Source organism: Pinus tabuliformis, chromosome 1_1 (assembly GCF_031772625.1).
Source record: "Pinus tabuliformis cultivar Carrire ecotype Pingquan chromosome 1_1, CPIR1, whole genome shotgun sequence".
NCBI lineage: Eukaryota > Viridiplantae > Streptophyta > Pinopsida > Pinales > Pinaceae > Pinus > Pinus tabuliformis.
Window position 1 is genome coordinate 897,387,011 of NC_142297.1, and position 6,137 is coordinate 897,393,147.

Sequence of the window (6,137 nt, forward strand, 5' to 3'; positions counted from 1 at the left end):
AATGAATTTACGTTATATAAGCACATCAAATTGAAAATTAATAGTGATAGTAAATAAATGAAAATGCTGTTCGGACATTTAAAAATCTCTAATCGAGTCAGCTCTATCTTCTTCCAACGTATCTCTGCTAATAATAAAAACGTTTGAAACTTCATTGAAAATCGAGTGCAAATTAACGGACTTCATTGGAAATATAGGGTATATGACTGAATGAGGTCGACGACCACGACCATCCAGATCTGTATGAGGAGCTCGGTTATACTCACAGCCCTCAGATTGCAAACACTGACAGCGCAGCATATCAATACCAAATTAGAGATAATGAAGAAGTATTTAATGATCAGAGAGCAAAGAGAAGATAAGGATAATGTAAGCAGAGGTCAGCAAACTGGGTTTAGTGCCGAGGCAGACGAGAATTATGATGCGAGCAAAGATGAGCATACTGAAGAAATTGAGAGTTTATGCGGAGATGCAGAAAGTGTGTTTCCTCCACGAGCAGACGAGAATGATAATGCAAGGCAGAAGCCCCAAGAGATCTCTACGGAATTGGGTTCTTGTTCCTTCTTGGCTGGACCGAACCGAAGAGAAAGATAGTGATGGGTCAGTCTCATCCGTTAACGCCTGCTGTCCTCCACAGAAAAGGAAGGTTCAGCGCAGATTGCTTGCTAATGACATTGAGACTGAAAGCACTTGTGACCAATTTGTGTTTCCCAAAGTCCTTCAAAGAAACGACCGGAGTCAATCAGAGGGAGTAATTAGTGAGGACGAATGGTTGGAGGCATTGAGATTCGGATTGGACCAGATTAAACAAGAACACAATGGCGCAATAGAGGAATCCGAAGAACAAAAAGAATGGCGGAGACAAATACTCGAGGCCTTGGAAAAGGTCCAAGATGATAGATTCGCAGCAAAGTGCGTTTTAGACCGTAAAGGGTCTTACAGTGAAGAAGAAGCAAATTTTATCGTTGAGGATATTTATGGTGTCAAAAACAATGACGGGGTCATTACATTTGCACAGAAAATGCCAGGAAGGATGGCTGATGGTGACAGATGGAAAAGGACGGATGTAGGGTTGAAAACCGGTACTATCTCACGCTCATATGAGGTTAAGAAACCCCGAAAAATTACGCGCAGAAACCATGCCGATGAAAATCGCCATCAGAGAAGTGTATCAAATCCCTGTAACAGAGGCGAGCGGCTTATAAGCCGCCCTTCCAAAGAAAAATACAGTTATCTGCCATTCTTTAGCGAGGATCTTGGGAATTTTACGGCTGGCTATTTTGGAAATAGTGTGGCGGTCGAAGGATTTTTAGTTGGCGGAAGGGAGAACCTGCAATAGATCCTTCGCGAATTCAGCTCTCATTCCCGCCCTCGTAGTGCAGAAAGAATGCATGAGGATGAAAATATTATTAATGATGAGTCATTGTCATCCTTCCGTGCTCGTGGTCCAAACGAAATCGATGAAAATGAAGTTACTGTTACTTACGAGAAAGTTGCATCCCTCGCTGGGGAATTGTGTTCTGATCAATGCCGTACTACTTGAGACATAATCCCTAAGAAAGAATATAATGGTGGCTCACCCGGGCTATAGCCCTTCTCCTCAGAAGAAGAAGTTATGCAGTTTGTGGGGCGTTGACATTTATGAAGCAGACGTTGAGGATATTCCTGAGGATGTGGAGCCTACGAAGCGGATGCATGGTTCAACAGATGAGCAGGATGTATAAACAGGTCGAATAACGAGCACAATTGATTTATTTCTCGAATTGAGCTCAACCAGCTTTCTTCATTATGTGAAGCTCTATTGTAAATAATTACCCCGGAATTATAGAATTGTGGATAACTGCAACAACACTTTGACATTTTTTTGAAGTGGATTTCCCTCTATTCAATGTTTTTTAATAATAATTTAATTTTAAATTTAAATAATAATCTAATCTTAAGTTAAATAATCAAAGCAGAAATTAAGTTATTGTTATGTAATGACCCCGTAAAATCTTGTAATGATAAAAGTTACCATGGTAGAAATTAGTATGAACTACTAACTAATATTGTTAAAAGATACTATTTTTGGTTATTTATAAATGGAAGATATTTTGATAAATGCTGGCAGTCTCCTAAGGGAGGAGTTGGATAAAGAAACAGTTAGGAAAACTGAAAAGAAACTAACCCTCAGCCAGGAAAAGTCCTGGGAGGGAAAGCATTCCGGCTCTGTTGGGACAGAGAGGAGAGGAAATTTTCTGTGTGAAAGAAAAAACAAAGGAAAGGGTTACGTCTGGTAAGGACCAGATAACCTAGGCACTGAGGTGCTGGAGTCTTGCTGAGGGCTGCAGGCCTGCAGGACAGCTCGGGGGGAGAATCCAGTGAATTAATGGATCTCATGGCTGGGTGGATAAGAGCAATTATATGACTACAGGTGAACATCTGGAGCATTAACTTCTGTAACTGGCGAACCAGGTACGAGCTAATCACCAGATTTAGTCTTTCCTTAGTCTATGTATTGGAAATTTAAAAGGAAATGAAACCAGTTCTCTGTTGCTTAAAAGTAGAAGTAAGGTTACTGTCAATTAACCAGTGCTAAGATTATTCTAGTGCTAGTTATTAAGCAAGGAACAGAGACTATCCACTGTATGCATTACAGGTAAATATAGAAAACTGATACATGTTTAAGTACAGGAGTTGTTGCCTCAGACTATCTGATATATTTATACTATCTGATACAAACTTAAACATCGCGAGCTAGGCATGTGAAAACAGATGTTTATGAACAGAACAGAAATTGTTGCATGCATCTGTATAACAACTCAGAATGTACTATATATAGAGAAATTTAAACAGAACTAGAAATAGTAACTGTGTGAATGAAATGTATGCAATAAGTACGCAACAAGCTGTGTAGCAGTGGAGAATCGTTGCATAGCGATAGAAGTGGTCTATCCTGAAAACCCAATGATTCCGTGCGAATCTAAATATCAAGAGCAAGAAACTGAAAACGAACTGTAATTGAAATATATAGCGAGTTGGCAACCAAGGAGTTAGTACACTTGGTACCAGAATACATTTACATACATTTGAAAACAGAGGCTATGCTCGTATACAGACCATGAATATAAACCCGATACAGAGGTTAAATTAACATAAGGACTCTAAGCTTAAACCTGTAACGGAGGTTACATTAACACAGAGGTTATAAGCATAATCTGAAACAGAGGTTATAAGCATAATCTGAAACAGAGAATTATAGCCATCGAAATGTTACAGCATAAACTTGGAACAGGGGTTCCTTTCGTATAATGGTTATACGCTTAAGTGCGGAACCATGAATATATTCATAAGTCTAAAACAATAATTACAAGCCATTGCAAAGATATGAACCATTAATTGTTTGCCACCGTCGGGACGCATGGTCTCAGAACGCGGTTGGACCTAATATCCATAGGGCAGCATGACGCTACCGGATATAGAGCCGCATTGGTGTCAGCCATACGCCAATATCCATAAGACAAAACTATTGAATACATTACCGAACGTTTGCAATAAACCCTAATCAAACAGTGGCAAATGGAGAATGCCTCGAGCACAACTATGACTGTAATATGATGCAATACTCTTAACAAATGCACAGAAATGATTCCGGAAACTATAAGTGACCAAACATACATATCGTATCCCATAAGTTATGCAGAAGATTCTGTATTACTCGAAATCCTGTGAATGTCAAATGGTATTTAAAACAAGAATCCGGAGAGACTGTTCTCCCAAAATTACCGACAACAGTTGAAGACCCAGTATTATATATCAGTCGAACAAACATCGGTCTATGGACCGTAAATCGAAAGGGTTCTGCCATGAGACAGTGGCCTGTAACTTATAAATACATTCAAGCAGTCTGGCACGAAGCCTAAATCTATATTAACAGTAAACAGAGACCTTGAGAACGCTGGTACCGGCATGAAAAGGGCCGACCACGCTCGAACCAGGGTTTGCCAAATGTATAACCCTGAAGCAGTTAAGGAAATCTCTATAAGGGACTCCTTTAACTCTCAGAAAACAAGCTTATACAGTACTCAAGAGTATCTTTCACCCTCGACAAGGAAACCAGTCATGCTAAAGCAGAGATGGGTACATACCTGTTGAAGCCGTGGACGTATACCCTGTGTTGAGTGACTAAGGAATCATAGCAAACCCTTGACGCAGAGTAACAAGACCCTAACACAGTGAAAGCAGAGGATTAGTGGCATATACATAACTCATGATTTAACATGAACGCAGAGAGCCATGAAACTCTAAATTACAAACTCAAACAATCTCAGAATAGGTGATGAAGTCAGTGGTCTTGGGTATGAGCAATAACATTACCTGAGCGTAACGTTGCAGAGCTGGTAGCTGCAGCAAGAGGGACATCGCCGAACCGAATAGCTTTCACCATGCGTTAATAGGTGCAAATGACAGCGAGAAAATAGCTCTGGGGCTTATAAACTTCCGATAAACCCTTAGATGCCTCAGAACCCTTGGATCTCATCTTGCCATCCACACCGTCCATCAAGTAACACATTATCCGATGTATCATGTGGCTTCAGCACGGTAGGGTGCCACCTGGTGCGGGTAGGTAAGGAAAGGGAGACTCCGTGCATGGTCTGGCAGATGGGAGTTGACAATAATACAACACCAATAGGTAAGGTTGCCGAGTGGTTTACCACCGTAAGTAAGGGAGATCATTTATAGTCAACAGCATCAACCATATAATATAAACCATTTCCTTAGATATGTATGCTTAAACCGTATGCATGAAGTTATGATGTAGTGGGACCATGATATGGTTAAATTTTTTTTTTAATCTGCATGGGTAGATCGTGACAATGTGGTATCAGAGCCAGGTTTCAAATCTGTGGCCTCTGGAGCAGTACTTCTAGCTGCATGAGAATTATTTTATAATATATGCATGAGAATTAAATTCAGTTAATTGGTTCTGTCTATCAATCAGGAACAACTAAAACAGAGACAACAAGACAATAACCATCACTAGTGAAGATGGAGGGAATGCAGGGAGCAGATGGCGTTCCTCGGGAAAATCCAGAACTGTGGATACAGCTAGGTGCGGAGACGCGCAGTACCAATTTAGCAATACTGCAAACTGTTCAAGAGTTGAAAGATGAAATGGCGCGTTTGCGGGAAGACAACGCACAACTGACGGTGGAACAAGAGAGAATATTAAAGAGTCTATCAGAAAGACAAAACCCACCCTTAGCCAATCCTAGCGCAGAACAGCAAAGGGCAACTGAAGAGCAGAATTACGCACCTGAATTCTCAGAGGAAAAGGAAGATCATTCCGACAATGTAGTGGAACAGCAGACGCCAAAGAGACAGAGAATGGAGTTGCAAGGAGAATTCCGGAAAATTAAGCCTCCACATTTTGACGGAGAGCAGGAGGAAGCTGCAGAGGCTTGGTTGATTAAAATTAACAAGTACTTCCAGCTATATGAATATGACCCAAATTTGAAGGCGCGGTTGGCCATCTTCCAGCTACAGGGCAAGGCAACCCTGTGGTGGGAGGAAATCAAAATTGTAAAAGGAGTAAGCGAGCAGAACATAACTTGGGAAAAGTTCCAGAAGTACTTCAAGGAGAGATATCTAACTGAACGTTTCTACGATGAGAAGGCACGGGAGTTCCATGATTTGCGACTGGGACAGCAATCCATGGACGAGTTCATCAACCGCTTTACCTCCTTGCTTCGCTATGTACCATATATCAAGGAGGAGAAGGCCAAGGTGCAGAGGTTTGTAAGCAGTTTACCAGCCTATATAAGAGAACGTATTGAGTTCGATAATCCCAGGACAATGGACGAGGCGATTCGTAAGGCAAGAATCTGTTACCAGCAAAACAAGCAGAAAGGAGACACTTCAAATAAAAGGTGGAATGATAGAAAAAGCAACAGAACTGCTGGTAACAGCAAGGGAAGTCGTGGTAATAGCAGCAAGATTGCTGGTAAAGGACAGATTGGCAGAAATATAGCCAAGAGTACCTTTCGGTCTAAACCCAGTGAGAGCAGAATCGGTGAACCACCTGCCAGATCAGACCTTGAAGGAGGGGCCAGACCTCCAGTCCAATGCTGGGGCTGTGGAGGTCCTCACTATGTAAA

General features: G+C 41.3%; 1 long non-coding RNA gene across 1 annotated transcript; it reads right to left on the bottom strand.

Moving 5' to 3' along the window:
- Positions 1–3,829: 3,829 nt before the first annotated feature.
- On the bottom strand, positions 3,830–4,409 carry LOC149217294 (uncharacterized). Its single transcript, XR_016250658.1, has 3 exons — positions 4,357–4,409; positions 4,128–4,206; positions 3,830–3,997 (listed from the first exon to the last, which is right to left on the bottom strand). It is a non-coding gene; the product is annotated as an uncharacterized LOC149217294 (long non-coding RNA).
- Positions 4,410–6,137: the final 1,728 nt, after the last annotated feature.